Raw genomic sequence first — 19,180 nt, 5'->3', positions numbered from 1 at the left:
ATGGAGGCTAGATGAACAGGAGCCCATGGAGGCTGGAGGAGGTCGACGGTAGCCCGTGGAGGCTGGCGGAGGTCGACGGTGGAGATGAACAATATCACGTGGAGTCCCGTTTTGTGGTACGCCACACCCCTCCCGATGAACAGGACCCCCATTTCAACTGTAGCGCTCCAACACAAGTCCGTTTCGTCCGTTTTGCCGTACACCACACCCCTCCCGATCAACAGGACCCCCGTTTCGACGGTAGCGCTCCAACACAAGTCCGTTTCGTCCATTTTGTGGTACGCCACACCCCTCCCGATCAACAGGACCCCCGTTTCGACCGTAGGAGGTCCGTTTCCTCCGTTTTGTGGTATGCCAGACCCCTCCCGATCAACAGGATCCCATTTTGAATGTGGCCGGTCGAACACAAGGCTGTTTCCTCCGTTCTGCGGTACGCCAGGCCTCATTTCCATCGCCTGTTCCGTCCAAGCCCTCCTGATGAACTTGACGACACATTCTGTTCTGACCTAGCCGATTGGCTCCCACGCGTTCCGTTGCCTCCCGATGAACACAACGCATTTCATTGCCTCCCCATGAACACGACGCATTCCGTTGCCTCCCCATGAACACGACGACGATGTTGTTTCTCCGTTCCGACCCAGCCATGTACACGAGCCCTGGCCGTACGTATGCGCAAGTAGGCGTTCGAGACCCCGCCCGTATGTACACATACATGGCCATATTTTCTTTCTTGCACACCGGCCGCTGTACGTACATGTACATGCTATGTGCGCGCCTCTACTACGACACGTGCACGCCTCTACATCAACCAATATATATGTATGTACACGTTCGCAACTAGAATGACAACGCTACGTACGCTTCGACCAGGTGGGTCCTGACTGTCAGGCACTTCTTTGCGTGCGAAGATGTAGCTGGTGGGTCTTGGCAGTAAGGGCGGCGAATTGTTTTTTTGCCCGGACGCACTTCCTTGCGTGCGAAGGTGTAGCTGGTGGGTCCCAGCAGTCAGGTGGGAAACGTTTTTTTCGCGAAATATAGTGGCCCATCCGGTGGGTCCCTGCTGTCAGGTGGAGGTATCATTATTTTCCGAGTAATAAGGAGGCACTTCCTTGCTGCAGCCGTGGACCCAGCTGTCAGCCTCTCCATGTACAGTCCATGTCTGATGGAAGTCGTTCCTTGATCACGTTGACCACGCCGCGTGCGAAGGTGTAGCTACTGGGTCCCAGCAGTCAGGGGGGCGAATCGTTTTTTTTGCCCGGACGCACTTGCTTGCGTGCAAAGGTGTAGCTGGTGGGTCCCAGCAGTCGGGGGGGCGAATCTTTTTTTGTCGGACGCACTTCCTTTTGTGAGAAGATGTAGCTGGTGGGTCCCAGCAGTCAGGAGGGCGAATCGTTTTTCTATTCCCGGACGCACTTCCTTGCATGCGAAGATGTAGCTCGTGGGTCCCAGCAGTTAGGGGGCGAATCATTTTTTTCGCAAAATACGGTGGCCCGTCCGGTGGGTCCCTGTTGTCAGGTGGAGGAATCATTATTTTCCGCGTAATAAGGAGGCACTTCCTTGCTGCGGCCGTGGACCCAGCTGTCAGCCACTCCACGTACAGTCTATGTCCGATGGAAGTCGTTCCTTGACCATGTTGACCACGCCGCGTCGAGAGCACCAGGGTGGTGGACGACAGCGAGGCCAAGGAAGGGGAAGACGCGGAGCCGGGGAAGACGCGGCAGTGGATGCCCACACGGAGAGGAGTATGAGGGTTCACTCGTTCGGCTGCGGTGTGAGGATGCCTTCACTGCAGGGCCTGGCCAGCGGTGGGAATAGTAGGGGGCGGTGTGGCCTCCGTGGCAGCACAGCCGGCTAGGGAGGCAGGAGCAGGAGGCATGACCGGCGCTGCTTTGGGCGGCTGGAGCAAGAAGACCAGAGGTTGAAGAGGCACTACGGCCGTTGGATGGACATCGTACGGTCACTGGAGTTAGAATCGTTCATATTGACTAAGTTGACAAAGCCCTCCATCCCCGTCAACTTAGTAGGCCCACAAGTCAGCCTCCCACCAAGGTGGGTCCCTGCTAGTAGGGGGAGTATTCATTTTTTTGTGCGTAATAAGGAGGCACTTCCGGTGGGTCCGAGCTGACAGTGGGGGGAATGTTTTTTTCGCGAAATACGGTGGCCCGTCCGGTGTGTCCCAACAGTCAAGGGGGAAACATTTTTTTCGTGAAATAAGGTGGCCCGTCCGGTGGGTCCCTGCTGTCATCTAGAGGAATAATTATTTTGCACGTAATAAGGAGGCACTTCCTTGCGACCGCCGTGGACCCAGCTGTCAGCCTCTCCACGTACAGTACTCTTCCGATGGAAGTCGGTCATTGACCATGTTGACCATGCTGCACCGAGAGCACCAGGGCGGTGGACGACGGCGAGGCCTAGGAAGGAGACGACGCGGAGCCGGGGAAGATGCAGCAGTGGAAGCCCGCGTGGAGAGGAGTACGAGGGTTCACTGGTTTGGCTGCGGTGTGAGGCTGCCTTGCCGCAGAATAAGAGGGGGTGTGGGTGAGTGGAGGGATGGCCTGGCCAGCGGTGGGAGTAGTATTGGGGCAGTGAGGCCTCCGCGGCAGCACAACCGGCCACGGGAGGCAGGAGCAGGCGGCACGACCGGCGCTGCTTTGGGCGGCTAGAGCAAGGAGACCAGCGGTTGAAGAAGCACTACGGCCGTTGGATAGACATCATACGGTCATTGAAGCTAGAATCGTTTATATTGACTAAGTTGACAAAGCCCTTGGTACGCTTCAACTTAGTAGGCCCACAGGTCAGCCTCCAAAACTGTGCGCCCTAGATGTCAGGGGGAGGAATCATTTTTTGGGCGGCCGAAGCTAAGAATATCCGAGATTGAAGAAGAAGCACGACATCCATTGGATAGACATCCAACGGCCACTACTGCTAGAACCGTGTGTTGAGTATAATAAGTTGACAAAGCCTTGCATACGCGTCAACTTATTTTTTTAGGGGACGCGTCACTTAGTAGGCCCACAAGTGTGTGACAGAGAACTTATAGCCCATTTGCGTTTTGTAAGAATGTACAACCCATTTTTGAATTCTAATGGAATTTACAACAGCCCATTTACAGTTTGTTAAAAGTACAACCCATTTTCTAGCTAGGACAACGATTAATAATTTCAACCAACCGTTGAAGACAGAATTCAATAAAATTTCCCACATTTTGATGGGATCCAAAATATTTTTATCCCAAAATTTCTAGTCAGATTAAATATAAATTTGTACTACGTAAAAATCCAACGAAACATTGCGCACACAACAATGAAAAATTATGATTATCAAAATCCATAAATAATATTTTATAAACTAATTTCGTGTTTGGTGCATTTTTTATAGTTACTGCCCAGTTTTTAGAATTACATCCCATTTATTATTTTTTAAAGCCCATTTTCCTGTTAAGCCTAATGCATCCCTCCTAGGAAAGATTTGCAGCCCAGCGGGATAGAGAATAACAAGTTGACCTTGCCTGGGTATTCCTCAAAAAAAACCGTATAGCTGGGCTAGCCATTTTCATCTTGAAAAAATTAGCATCTGGGCTGGATATCTGCCCTGGGCTAGACGGGCCACAGCCCGCCCAGATAATACCCTGCTCTCCTCTGAACAACAACGAAATCATCGCCAAGAAAAACTCTACAGTGCTCACGCCTCAAAAACACAAATACTGCTTGAGCTGCTTGGTCCCAGCTGTCGGCCGCACCTTGTGCAATTCTCTCGTTTATATTGACTACATAGGTTGACAATGGTGTGGGACCGTGATGTCAGGAAACTAGGATAAAGCAAAAAAAATATAGTTGTACATAATAAGGAGGCACTTGCGTACGTACGGCTATGGCCCTAGTGGGTCCCTAGTGTCGTCCAGTCAAAATAAAGTCATCTCCTGAATCCTCATGTTCGTTGACGATGTAAAGAATGCTCGGCACCACGGCGAGCGCAACAACTCAAAGGACAACGAAGAGGGCCTCGCAGGCCCTACGGATGTTCTGATACAGCGCCCGCTGCTCATTCAGGAAGCCAGGATCATCGGACACCTATGAGCACCTTCGAGAAACTGAGAAGGCATGAAACGGTAAGGCCGCGCTTAGGAGCTCTGGTTTATTTCAAACTTGTATTAACATGCAAGTGTAATTTACTCGTCATCGGAAACAACGCGTAAAATACATGCGTAATGAAACCGAGGGCCCGAGGTCTGTAAGTAAAACCGGCGGGTTATGCGTGTAATTTGAGAGACCAGTGTATATTTTACGAGCACTTCTTTATGGACGACATTACCATACGATACATGCACGACGTGCGTATCATGCCATCCATGGGCAAGGCTGAAACAGCAGCTAACGGCTGGATTAGCAATCGTCCGAGTGTCGTTCAACGTTTTTATCGTGTGTGAAGTACTTCTGATATTTTACTAGTCGAAATCGACCAATCAAGCGCTTCGCCCGAGACCATCTGCTTTTATTTACAAGCGTCAGTTTTACAAACGGTTTTGGTTGGAAAACGATGATCCAATCACGGCCTAATATCATGAGTTGGTTGGAAGATCATATGGTTTCATGTCTAACCTACCCGACTTGTCGTATAGGCTATGAATGAAACATCAGACGATGAACTTCTTAAGCACGGAAACAACAGAAGAGGATGATCTTTTTAACAAGCAAATAACTGGCATTAGATCAATAGGCAAAACAATAAGAAGCATTATTCTCAAGAGGCACGGTGAACAGCTCGTGATGCCGCATGCCACAACATTTCAAGCTCAACTTTGCAATCAAACACAAGGCTTGGCATTACATAGACAATATTCAGAACAAACTCTTAACACAAGAATATCTTAGCAGAGTAACTATTTACTTCTAAACTTAACACAGGAATAGGAAAAAACACTCGACGCTGCTCACAGCAAGGGTGTCCCACTCAAAAATATCAAATGCATGTCTTCTGGCTAACATCAATGAGAAAATTTGACAACGTTTTCCAATTCCAATATATTAAACTAACGTATTCTTGCTAACATCAATGATTAAACTAACGTATGGTTTGGGCACTTTTTGCCCAGGGCACTCCACGCGTTGTTAAATTGCCAATGCTCTCTGCAGACTAGTCATGTCACCATCGTCTAATAATACTCTGTAAAGCTTCTCGGTCATTCCTTCTGTAATGTAGCGCAAACAGTGACTACTTCTTTCTGCAAAGTGGAACGACCAACTGGACCCAGTAATGCAGCAGTTTGCCTTGGACACATTGGCTCCTTTTGTGCAGTTCAACTAAAATCGAAGTCGGAATAAAACCGAGCTTTAATTTTGATATCCCTATAAGCAACAATAGGTATAAGGGAAACAATTAATAAGAAATAACGGTTGATGACTTCTACTCCCAGAAGAAAAGCATCTACTGATCTACTTTATCTTAATGGGAAAAAAAGCAGGAGAGTAGCAATTCTCCATCAGTGTGATTCATTCATATTGACTGAGACATCTATTTATATATAAAAAGTATTTGACGGGTTAACCAGAGAAAAGAGAAATAGACTAGAAATTACCAGAAAAATTAGAAATATCCAACCGTTAATTTAATAGACTAAAATTTTATAGCCATTAGATAAGACTGTAAGTCACAAAAATTACCCACCTATGCCATTATAATTATACTGGAAGAAAACATTTCGCTCCTAGCCAAAGGCAAAACAGGACGCTCGCTCACCTAAAAAAGAACCTGCGCTCAATCGTTTCGATCGCAGCCAAACACAAAAAAGGATGCTCGCTCACCTAAAAAGAGTACCTGCGCTCAGTTAAAAAAAAAGAACCTGCGCTGGACATTTCTTCTTTTTTTAAGGGGAACACTGGACATTTAAAAGAAAGGATGTCCGCTGAAGGATAAAGGAAAAGACACGCCCGATCATCTATAGAAAATACGTGCCCTGTTAAGTTCAAAATAAAAATATATGCGCTAATGCCAAGCTTTTTATACGCATGCATGCATTTAGCCGAACGTGAATGTGTACCCTTTCCATATGCGTGCATGACATGCATGCATTACCTGCTGAAAAAAGTGTGCATAGAAGCCATTGATGTGTGTGCCCTAAACTTTCTCATGCCAAATCTAGCCCGAAACCTTCCACTTCACTCTTTTTTTTTGAAAATTAACTCCATTCCATTGTCGTACATCTTGATTGGAGATTTTATATGTTCGTATCGGTGGCATGGCAGCAATGAGCTCGCATGGATATGATGAATTTATGTAACTCCTTGCCTCGTGGACGAGCAGTTCATTGGCAGCCTCAGATCGAGGTAGAGTTGCATCAAGATGAAAATTTCTTAAACTACTCACTTTGTGGACAAGAAGTTCATTTGGCAGCATCAAGGTCACGTAGAGGTGCTAGAACAACAAATATTTCCGAGTTCCTTGCCTTCCGAACGAGCAATTCATTTGTGGCCTTATGCATGGTTGATATGTCATCATGGAAAGCAAGGGGTAATTAATACTGGAATTAACAGCACCTAAACTTGGTAATGAATAGTACTGAACAATAATCAATCCATGTGATGTTTTGGGAGGGGAAGACTGAGTTTGGCGAGATAGACCGGACAAGCAAATCAAGGTTACGCTTAGTGGTATATGTGCTATAGATGATGAGTGGGTGAACCTGAATCCTTGAGCGGTAAATTAGTTTTGTACTTATTGTGTCTTTCTCATTGTTCTTTGAATTTTAACCAGGACCATTAATCTCACTCATGTAGACTAGTTGGTGTTAGACCCTGAACATAGTGGAGCTGCGGCGGGCGGCTCAGCCTGGTGACCAAATGCAAGTGTGCTGGCAAGGTCCACATTGCTCTTACCCACCATCCAGCCTCGGCAAGCTGGACCAATTCATCTGTCATGAACATTGTTACTTCAGATCATGGCCAATAACAAATGCTGAGCTTGGCTAGGCAGAAAGCACATGTTGATTGAATAGTCTTGACTCTTTCCATTTCCATTTTTATATGGTGCTGATTTAAGCAGAGATGAAACTGGGGAGAGGCTTTTGCAGAAGAAGGGATGCTTCATGCTAGGATGGGTCTAAATTGATGAAGAAACTAATTGAGCTTCTAACACGTCATTCAATTAAAAAACATAGCAAGTTAGCCCCAAATATTCATTACATGCTTCTTTGGTTCTTTCTGTATATAGTTGCATACGTTTCATGCCTTTTCTTTTCATTACATTACTAAAAAAATCTTTCTCCCTTCCATATTGGACATCGGCTCAGCTTAGAATAAACAAAAAAAAAGAAATAAATATTATTGTAACATACTTGTGAAAACTAATTCTGATTGTAATATGTTTATAATAATGGCTTAATACGGAAGTATATTTTGGGGCAAATTTGTGCATATCTTTTTCAAGTTCCTAAGGATGGCTTTAAATACGCCAAAAACGAGAGCTTTTAGAAAATCAGAGCAAGTACTTGGTATATCATTTGATTTCACTTTTGTTGCGTATTGGATCTAATTTCACCTCTATTGGTGCAAAATCATACTATTTGGTACTTGATCATGCCTTTGCACATAGAAGCTCTACTTAAAAAAGTTTGGTACCATTTCTTTTTTGAGAGCAAGACAACCTTCAAGCTGTCAAATTTCCATCCGAATGAATGCAATCAAATTTTCCAAATGTGTGGTCAATTTATGGCGCCCATCTATTGTTTCAGTTTTGATGGCTCGGATGTGGGCTTTTGTTTGACTGATGAATACCAAGTTTCCTACTTGGTACCACTGATTAGTAGGAAACACATATTATTTTGTAAATTTTTAAAAATAATTTTCTTGAAAATAGATTTAAGCTATATGTGCGACGACTAATGGTCATATATCATGTGCTATCAAATGAGTCAAAGAAAAGTACAAATCAAGAAATTGTCTACGCAAATATATAGTCATAACTCATAACATACATATCTATTACATATTGAAGACACATTTCCCCCCTAAACACTCATTTTTTTAAACCAGGAATAAGTGGTCAATATAAAGGTTACACAAATGCCACAATATAAACTTACACATCTTTTTTTTAACATTACAAGAATACTGTTGAGTAGCTCATGATCTATACATTAGCTCAATGTATTGATCCAATATCATGTACATATTGTCATAATATTGTGTTCCCTGGAAAAGAAAATAGGACTGATTATGAAAAGTAACCAAACTTACCTAAGATAAAACTATGTTTGCAAAATAAGCATAATTTTTCAATGTGATCACATTTCATTCCAATTTTACTTTAAAGAGATAAAAGATGTTCTCATTCAAAATCTTTATAAGATTCTAGCCCACGCATCGAGCGGGCCACTCTACTAGTTATCTTAACAATGCCTTGTTTCAACATGTATAAAGAACGACAAAGCAGAAAAGTAGCATTCCTAAAACAATGCAACAGATTTATTTTAATAGAGACATTATCTTAACAATACCTTGGTTAAACATGTAGAAATAACTACAAAGCAGGATAGTACCATTCCTAACAAGTGTTGCAGTTTTGAACTAAGATTCAGTAATTAATTAATTCTGAGAGTGGCATTGCTTAATTTGACTAGCGGCATTAGATTAACGAAAAGCATAAACAGTTCCAGGGGAGAGTGGACGCAACAACAAAATGTGCTTCCATCTACTTATAAAGGAGGTGATGCAGAGTTTGTTGTAACAAAGCAACAAGCATCATGTCTGGGTTGGTCCCATTTTGTTCACTACTTAATGGGAAAAGATAGCAATACAATAGGTTCAATTCAACATTTATTTAAAATAGTAATAATACAAGTAGCACAACATCTCAAAGCACACTGCACAATCATGTGGATGAATGCCTGTATTGAACTTTCATGAGACCACCATGATAAAATACGAATCTCCAACACGAATAGGAAATCCAATCTCGTTTTGTGCAGTTGCACTGAAATCAAGCAAAGTGTTTCGCGTAGCAAAGCAAAATGTCGCAATAGCAACAAGTTGAATAGATATCCCTTTTTAAACAGAGGAAAAAAAGGAATCAATTACTGGCTAATAAAGGAGGATGAAACATGCGGCCACAAAAATGCTAATCCCGCCAATCCCTAACAAGTGTTGCAGTTTTGAAATAAGATTCAGTAGTAAACTCTGAGAGTGACATCAATTACTGGCTTATAAAGGGGGTGATGCTGAATTGGTTGTAACAAAGCAACAAGCATCATGTCTGGGTTGGTACCATTTTTGTTCACTACTTAATTGGAAAAGACAACAATACAATAGCTTGAATTCAACATTCATTTAAAATAGTACCAAAACAAGTAGCACAACATCTCAAAGCACACTGCACATCATGTGGATGAGACCAAGATTTGAAACAACTCGCCACGAAGATTAGAAACAAATCTCGATCTCCTTTTGTGTAGTTCCACCAAAATTAAGCAAAGTCACCGGTGTGACATTCAAGTTGAACTGCACAAAACACTCTTAAAACATAAGTGTTTCGAGTAGCGAACCAAAATATCGCAATAGCAACAAGTTGAATCGATACCCCTATTTTAACAGAGGCAAAAAATGAAACAATTACTTGCCGATAAAGGAGGATGAAACAAACGGTGACAGAAAGAAGCATCTAACTTATCTTGGATGGAAAACAAAGTAGGATAGTAGCATTTCTAAAACGGTTGCATTGGTTCATATTAACAAAGACATTCTCTTGAAACATCATTCGTTAAAAATGTAATTTACTTTTAGCAGTGACATTGCTTCACTTTTCGGCGGCATTCTTAGATTAACAACAGCAAAATAGTTGTATGAGACATGCCAGCACCATGTGCGTCCACACGTATAAATGGGTGATGTAGAGTATGTAGCCAAGCAGCATATATGCGTTGGTCCCATATTTGTTTTCTTTGAACCTTTTTCCTATGTGAGGGCAGCAAATCTAGTCCTGCACAAACTACCCGATCCCCCAGTTTCTTTCCCTTTTCAACAAAGAGATCGGTTCCTTACAGATGTGTGTACTGGGTTACCCCCTTTTTCCCTTTTCAACCAACAAAGCGGCTAGATAGCCAGTCTATACTACTTTGCGCCCCTCCTTTCCTCATTGAACCACGTCCTAGATTCTTTCTCTAGCCACCGCACCCTTCTTTCCTCTTTGAACGAAGACCTAGATTTGACTACAGATCGAAAAAGATCCACATGCAGCTAGAGCAACGGTGGTTTCAAAGAAACTTATACCTTAGGGTCATCGGGATGTGGCAAGGCGTGCGGCAGGAGGCCGGATCTGCCCACACTACGTACGATAGCGAGGAAGAAGGGGTCGGTGGCCCTCCCGCACCGGCGCTGGGTGAAAGAGAACAGCGCAACCGGCAGTGGATTTCCTCCCTCGCTGAAGGCGATAGAGTGAACGTTGCACCTCCTCCCCTTCCCGGTGCGACGGGATACGGATGCCTCCTTCACCAGCTGTGAGGGGAGAGAGAGACAAGAGGCCAACGCAGTCTTGTTTAGATCTGGTGAAGAGAGGGTGATAGAATGTGAATATAGCAAACCCTAGCAAATGAACGCTGAGCCTCCAGCGTGTATACATATATGTAGTGCGGCGAGAGTGTGGAGAGTGCAAACCCTAGCAAACAAGCGCTGAGGCTCCATCTTATGTATATACTACTGTAGTACGGACTGAGCTCCGGTGCCATCACTGCACCTGCTTTTGGCTGTATGACAGGTGAGCCAGCCACATTTTGTGCCCACCTGTCATAAACCCAAAGGCAGGGGCACTAAGTCAATGAAGTTGCGTCCATATAGTACTCTCGTGTATACGACTAATATATAGTGTATTCTCTCCATAACAATCGTTTTAAATTGTGTAACTACGAAACGAAACTCTTTATTTAATGTACAGTGAAGAAAACTACTACTACTTCCGATGAACTAACGATCCACGCCCACGCATCCTGGTCGCACTTCCTGTACTTCACGTGTGGTACACTAGCCTCCCTTAAGTGAACAACCACACATGCACCAAATTATCGGAAACGTGTGAGAGTGTGTGCAAATAAAGAATTTTAATTTTAATTATCGGAAAGGTTTGAGAGTATTACAAAGTTTGACTTCAGTCAAATCTAATATGCGGAGTAAATAAAAATGGAGGGCTACTACGTCCATCCGGGTTTTTACTCCACACAATTTTTTAAATCAAAGTTAATAGATGGACAAATAAAATTACAGGGGAGCTGGAGACAAAGTTGTGAGAAGGCTTAGAAATCAATACAAAACTTATGCTCTTAGTACAACGTCGATCCTTCTTCGAGGAAACATTTGGTTCATAGCCAATTGTGTGATAAAATTGCACCAACGTGAAAGACGACTGCGTCTCCAATGCAACCAAGGTGAACTGACGAAGGATATCATCTTTGTGCGTAACAAGCAAAGAGCACTGATGGAAGATAGCTTGTTTTTCATTGAAAATCGATCAGCTTCACCAGCCGACGCAACCATGAGCATCGATAGGTCATCGTGGTGATGCATCATCCATTTGGCATCAAGTTTGGGTGAGGCACCTATGAAGTTTGACAAATCCTCACTTTGGTCTGTTTCTTCTCAGTAATCAAGCTCGAGGAAGGAAGAATCACGTGGCAGAGGACAGTGAGGCGGAACAACAATGGCCATCCAATTTTGTGCAATTCCACTAAAATTGAGGAAGACATGCCCGGGTATGGAGATACGCATCGCTGTTTCCAAAAATATAAAAAGGGATATAGTGTTGTTACTTTGTTTTATAAGATTAGCAACGACATCTCAATTGTCAATAAGAATTAATGAAAAGTACACCAACAAATAGAAGCATCATAATTATCTTGATGGGAACTAAACCAGGATACCCGAGAAAAAAAGCATTTCTTCATTTAACCAGTGATAGTACTACCACCATATGGACAATGACCGCACAACCACCATGTACTTTTTGTTGAAATAGCATGTATACCTCCACCGAGGCATAAATCAGGACAACTTTTCGAATGGCATTTCCTCTATAATAGTAGTACTAGGTGATGTTTGTCCAGCCGACGAACCCTAGCTACTATGCATGGGGAGCTGGGGAGTAGTCGCATAGAAGAAGACCCACACGCAACGACCTAGGGAGCTGGACCAGTACAAGAAGTTATACCTCAGGTGGGCGATATGTCGTTTAGGCGGGCGGGCGGGATCTGCCCACACGACGGCAGCAAACAAGGGCACGGAGGATCTTCGTCCGCGCCAGCGCCGACTCCGAGAGGACGGTGCGCATCGGCTTCCTCCGTCGCTGACGACGACAACGTCAATGCTGCACCTCCTCACCTCCCGCAGCGGACAAGATTCGGCCGGATCTGTGACCATCGGTGAGGAGAGAGATAGAGTGGACACTGTCATCTTGTTTTGATATGGAGAGGGTGAGAGAGCGAGACGCGATAAACTCTATCAAACAAGAGGCTATAATGGAGTAAAAAAATCTCTCCATAGCAGCGGTTTTAAATAGAATACGCGCGTTTCCGGAAAAAAGAAACGAAAACTGGTGGACAATTTTTTAAGGGTCTGTCTAGGACACATCTAGATGTGACATAGTTATGTCACGTCTAAGTTGATGTCCACTCCATTTGTGGTCTATTTTTTTGTCCTAGTTTTTTTGTTTCTTGTTGCTACATTATATACTTATGGGAGCTTAGATGTGATATCCTTAAATAACATCTAGATGTGAATTAGACAAACTGATTTTCTAACGTACCAAGAAAGAAAACTCGATCAAAAACACGCCCCCGCTTCCAGGTCGCGAGAGTCATCGCGCATACACACATAGACATAGACATGCATATCCGTGTTTACGTTAAATTCCATTTCCATCTCCATCTCCAATCATATTTGTCCAACTGGCATATATTTACGTTGTTAATTATATACGCAATAACATTAATGTACACCATCTCTTGTTTGCGGACGTCCGGACCGCTGCCACGGCCAGTCCTGACCAACCCGAACCCTCTTCAACACCCGCGCGTGCTTCCCGCCCGAAATGATCAGTGCTGCATTCATGCCCGGCCGGAGCGGACGCGACCTCTTACTGGCGTCGGCATTGAAGCGGCACGCCGGCCGAGAGAGCGTCGCCCGCGCCGCTTCCGGGTGCACGCGGCTGCTCCATGTTCAAAGGTCGCAATAGCCGGCTACAACATGCATGTAAAAAGTTCTTGGGAGTCCGTGCTACAGCTAGTTGTCCTCCCCCAACTCGTCAATCTCTTCCAGTAGTGCTAGTACTCCATGGCACGATCCATCGACAAGCAGGCGGGAAAGTTATCGTATACTCGGTTTGCGGTGAGTGGCATGCCGAGCGACCGTGTGGGGTCGAGCCGTGGAGGAGGGTGAGACACGAACACGACAGACGTGATTTAAACGTTTGTTTTGCTTGATGGCGCGATCCAACAAAACAAAATGTTGGTTTCTCTCCGTTTCCATTTTTTTTCCGGAAAAATGGAAACTTTCCACTCCATTTTCATTCCTATTCCAAGGTTGCGCCGTTAGAACATTCCATCAAATAAAAAGGAAAATTAACATGCATGCTGATGCATCTCAACGATTCACAGATCATAGCCAATATTTACTTCACAACTAAAGAAAAAAGTTGTGAGAGCGTGTACAAAAGAAAAACTACTGATGGGGTCACTACGACTTAAACCCTAAACCCTAAACATGATTTAGTTTCCTGGCCAGGTAGAACCTGTCAAAGGAAAGACGACTGGCACCCTCGGATCATACGATGGTTTTGTGCAGTTCCACTAAAATCGACCTGAGCATCCCTGATGGCAAAGATATTGAAGAAGTGTGATTAGAATAATTGTAGTGGCACTAGTTCATGAGAAATAAACTCATCACAAGTAGAAGCCGATAGAAGTAGAGAAAGATCGACATGGAGATGGAGCTACGGTAGTGGAGCAAGCCTGATCCAAAAGGAAGATGGACTACCTGGGACGTCGGGCTGTAGCTAGAAGGGTTGTTGGGACGCACCGACTGTGGGTTTTCTCCCTCGCCGATGTCGACCACGTCTACGCAGAACATTGTCCCCTTCCCCCAGCAGCGGGATCAGGCCCGTCGTTCTATGCTTGTGAAGAGAGCAACCTAAGAAAGCATGCTTGTAGCTTAGGCTCCTGCTAGTGTATATATAGTGGTTTTCTTTTTCTCTCCATATCAACCATTGTATATTGCTTACGTGTCATTCAAGAGTGAAATTATCGTTGCTTCTTCCGACTAACTTACTGTGTGATTTGACTGCTCCTTAGTGGCCCCTACGCGTACTCCCCCTACGTGTATGCAACAGTCACACGTACACATGGACGCAAAAACGCGCGCGACGCCCTAATGCATGCATGTCCGAGCACACGATGGAACACACACGGTCACGCTCAAGTGCTCAACCTACACGTGCATGCACACACATACTCAGTCAGGGTGAGCTAGTGTGTGTGTATATATATATATATATATATATATATATATATATATATATATATATATATATATATATATATATATATATATATATATATATATATAAAGCGCAACGAGCGTATTATGAAGTCCACTGACCGTATTTTTACAAATATACAGTGACAGACAGTGTATTTATCTCGTTTGAAATTAAGCCATATTAACCGGAGAGGAGGCATTATGGACTAGCATTACTTTGTTGTGTCCCGTCAACTTGCCGAACAAGGAGAAGGTTGCAGGACGGGAGAAGCTTGCGCGCGGTGGCTCGCAGGACAAGGAGAAACTTTTGACTAATGCAAGCTCTCCCTCGCTCAGGCGGTGGACGTGCAATAGTTAATTCGGTGTCAGATTGCGAGAAGCATACACTATACTACTAGTGCTATTATTGTTCGACTTTCCGAATAGGCGAACAGCCAAGCGCAAAGTTTACTAGTAGTACTACTACTACTATAGTCTATAAAGGTATGTACTATACTAGTACTAGGAACCGGATGGAGGAGCGTCTGCACTCTTATTATAATTTTAAAATGTGATAAAGCAATCTTCAACACATTTGGTTCTCTTCGAGGGTTCTCGCATGTGATAGTGGAAGTTGATTGCATGGAACACTAGCCACAATTCTCTCTTAATTCTGGCTCATATCCTATTACAAATAGTAGCACTCGGTAATATTTCCTCTTTTGTTGTTATTCAGCATGTAAACAGGTCAGCAAACCTTGCGGCGCATCTTCGTGCGAATCGTGCTTGCTGCACTTTGAATGTGGCCGAGAGCTGGCTTGATGAAACACCTCGCTTCCTACTTCTTTTTTTGCGGGGTACCTCGCTTCCTAGTGACCAGTGTCTTGGCTGATCGTCCTAAGAATGCTTATATATGAATAAAGCTCTCGCATTTACCCGCAAAAAAGATTAAGCCATATTAACCGGAAAGGAGGGAGTATGGACTAGCAGTACTTTTTGGTGTGTCCCGTCAACTTGCAGAAAGAGGAGAAGCTTGCAGGACAAGGTGAAGATCGCTTACGCCTTTTGACTAATGCAACCTACCCTCGGTGGATATGCAGCAGTCCATTCGGTGTCAGATTATCAGAGGCATACACTGTAGTACCCAACATGCGGAGTACCATCATTGTTCGACTTCACGAAGAGGCGAAGAGCCAAGCACAGTAGTACGGGTAGTACTCCCTCTGTCTAGGTGTGTAAGTCATCTTACGAAAACCAAATAATCCCAAAACACTTAGGCATGGTGCATTAATTTCTACTTCGTTTATTGTTTCTTGACATATCAACCAATAAGAGATGAGGGGTGTGCATGCTTTTAATGACTTGAGACTACTAAACACGACATGCAGTGGTTAGTTCATTGCATGCAATGCTATTAATTAGCAAATAAACATTAAGGTCTCTCGTTTTCCCCTCCTCCTTGGTCACGGTGCACAGCCTAAGATGACTTACTTACCTAGACGGAGGGAGTACTACTACTAGAACCGCATGGTGGAGCGTCTGTACTCTAATTTTTTTATCTCTAATAAAGTACATGTTTATTCTGGAGAAGGGCGGAAAACGGCATACCAACATGTAATAAATGATATTGATCAACCAACCATGCTCGAATATATCATGGCCTCCGTGCGAGCCCGTCTGTGTGTTCTCGCTCCTCGTCTCTCTCAAGGAACAGCGGGTTGGCTCTTTGCCGTCAATTGAGATCGGTTTGCTCACACTCCTGTCCCACATGTCAATGATATGCCAAGAGGAGGTGCGTTGACCGACTGGCCATACGCGTACTTGGTTTTGCACCTTCATACTACTCCTCCCTCCGTCACAGTTTACAGGGCGCGCTTCATTATGATGCATTTCTCTCAATGCATTTCCACCACCAGAGAGACTTTAGATGCGTTTGGTTTAATGCTCAATTAATTAGGGCGTGGTAACCACAATCAAGTCCACAATTTTCTCTCCATGTACTCCCTCCTTTCAGGTTTATAGGTCTTATCTCAAAATTTGAGTTTTTCTATTTTATAAGGCTCAATTTGGTTGTTTTCCATCACATGTTCAGATTCTAAGGTGCATTAAATCATTGCATGCAAGTATTAAGAGAAAATTGACCAATGCATGTACTTTATGCATGCATGCATTCCAATTAATGCATTGATAAACATAATTTTTTGAGGATAACAAGAGCATTAATTAGGTGCTTTTGCAAAACTACAAAAAGTATTCCACCACTCGCCATGTACCTTGATTGGTGAGATTTTTGAATTGAGCACTATAAACCGGAAAGGAGGGAGTACTACTACGGAGTGGAGTAAGTGCATGCATGTGTGTAGCCGGGGTGGAAGCACTGCATGCATGTGTGTACACATTATTCCCTCTAGTAATAGACGCCATGCTATAACTACCAATGCTATTTTTCAGGCCGATCTCTAGTCGCCTTGGTCCCACATATTTTTTTTCTTTTTTCTGAGGCGCGCTCTATAAACAGTGACGGATGGAGTAGTATGAGCGGATTCAAAGAAGAGTGTATTGATGGTTGCCTCTTCCGAGCAACTTACAGTGGGAAAGGTGGGGCTTATGATTTGACTGCTCATTACTCACTATTAATGCGGCGCAACGACCAGGCTGAGTCTCCCATGCGGTTGTGCACTACCCCCTCGGTTCTTAAATATACTCCGGAGTATTTGTCTTTCTAGAGATTTCAATGAGAGACTACTCAAATATTTTTCTTTTTAGAGATTTCAAATGGACTGGCACATACTGATGTATATAGACATATTTTAGAGTGTAGATTCACTCATTTTGCTCCGTATGTAGTCACTTGTTGAAATCTCTAGAAAGACGAATAGAATATTTAGGAACGGAGGGAGTACACATCCGAAGCAAAATGAGTGAATCTACAATCTAAAATATGCCCATTTGAAATTTGTAAAAAGACAAATATTTAGGAACGAAGGAGTATAATTTTGTGCATGGCACATGGACCCGGATGATGAAGAGGCTTCTGGAAATGCTATCAAGCTTCCATCATTTGTTTACATAATTGACGTACTATACAAATAATTTTCCAGCAGCATGAAATTGTACAATGGTGTGAGCTTTCAGCTTTTGTTTCGCGTGTCTTGCCATCGATGCTCCTTCGGAAACAATAAAAAACTAACTTCCTTGCTAATGCATGTCAATTATTAGCAAATCAGAGCTAATATTTACATCACAACTAAAGACAGAGTTGTGAGAAGGTGTTAAATTAAAATTGATCCATGCTTTCATTGGCAGCAACGTCCCCCCAGTTCTGTCTAAATCAACAAGGCATGTTGGAAAAAAGTAGCTATCTGGAGCATGCAACATTCCGATCATTTTGTGCAGTTCCACTAAAATAGAGCTGAGCGTCCCTGTTCCAAAGATATTAAGTGTGCTTACGATAATAGTGGACTGCTGATGAAATAATAAACACACAAATAGAAGTCGGTCACCTTTGCAGTCTCTCTTAAGACTAACTAGTTGGAGAAGATTAGGCTCGGAGTTGGATGAGGAGGATAGAGAAAAACCAATCTCCCTTTGTGTAGTCGCACTGAAATGTAGAGATGTTGCGCGTGTGACATTTTAGTACAACTGCACAAAACACTCTTAAGAAAAAAGTGATTTGTGCAGTTCACCAAAATGTCGCAATAGCAACGAGGTGAAATGGATAGCCCTGTTTGCAAAAAGAGGTAGAAAGGAAACAATTACTGGCCAATAACAGTTGATGACACATGCGACGACAAAAAATAAGCATATTCCTTGTCCTAAGGGAAGATAACAACATGGTTGTGTTTGTCTAAAACAGTGTGAGGACGAGAATGCAATATGGAAAGTACGCTGGACGAGCTATGTTTTGGGCAAAGAACTATGGAAGATACACATGCAGCGACGTGAGAAGACGAGCAGTGGAGCATGGCCAGAGGGGATACCTGGAGGTCGTCGGGATGTAACTAGGTGAGCGGTGGCAGGCGGAATCTGCGAGAAGGTGGCATAGGACCTACCGCGCCGGAGCTTGGACAGAGAGAACGACGTGTACTGCAGATCGGGACGTGTTGCCTCGGTGTCGTCGAACGGAGAAACAATGCACTTCCTCCCTTTCCCCCGGTGGACGGGATGCGGCCGGATCAGTGACTAATGGCGAGAGAGAGAGAGGCCACCGCACTCCCTTTCCCCCGGCGGACGGAATGCGGCCGGATTAGTGACCAATGGTGAGAGAGAGAAGCCAGCGCAGCCTTATGTGAGATACTCTGAAGAGCGACAAACCAGGCAGGCAAGCTCCATTGTATATAGTGAGAGGACTACCTTTTTCTCCATAAAAAATCATTTTATATTCTGTGTATGTGCCATTGAGCGCTATAACTCTATTTAAAAATAACGCGGCAATGCGCCAAGTCGAACTTTGTATCGTGCACGCGTGGTACACGACCTCCCTAGGTAAAACAACCGCTACAGGCATTCAAATCAGCACGTGGGCTGCCATTTCGTAAAGAAATGAGCTCCACCGTGTACCTGCGCGAGTGTGGCTGGGCACGAAGCGTGAGTACGTGCATGGTGCACCTATTCTCTTCTTGTATACATACACCACCTACATGGGGTTGTGTGAGAGAGATACAAAACTAGAGAGATATAGTGTGTGGGTC

The sequence above is a fragment of the Triticum dicoccoides genome, chromosome 7B (genome assembly GCF_002162155.2).
Source record: "Triticum dicoccoides isolate Atlit2015 ecotype Zavitan chromosome 7B, WEW_v2.0, whole genome shotgun sequence".
Lineage (NCBI taxonomy): Eukaryota > Viridiplantae > Streptophyta > Magnoliopsida > Poales > Poaceae > Triticum > Triticum dicoccoides.
The sequence above is the reverse complement of the archived record's forward strand: the minus strand, read 5'-3'. Positions refer to the sequence as shown.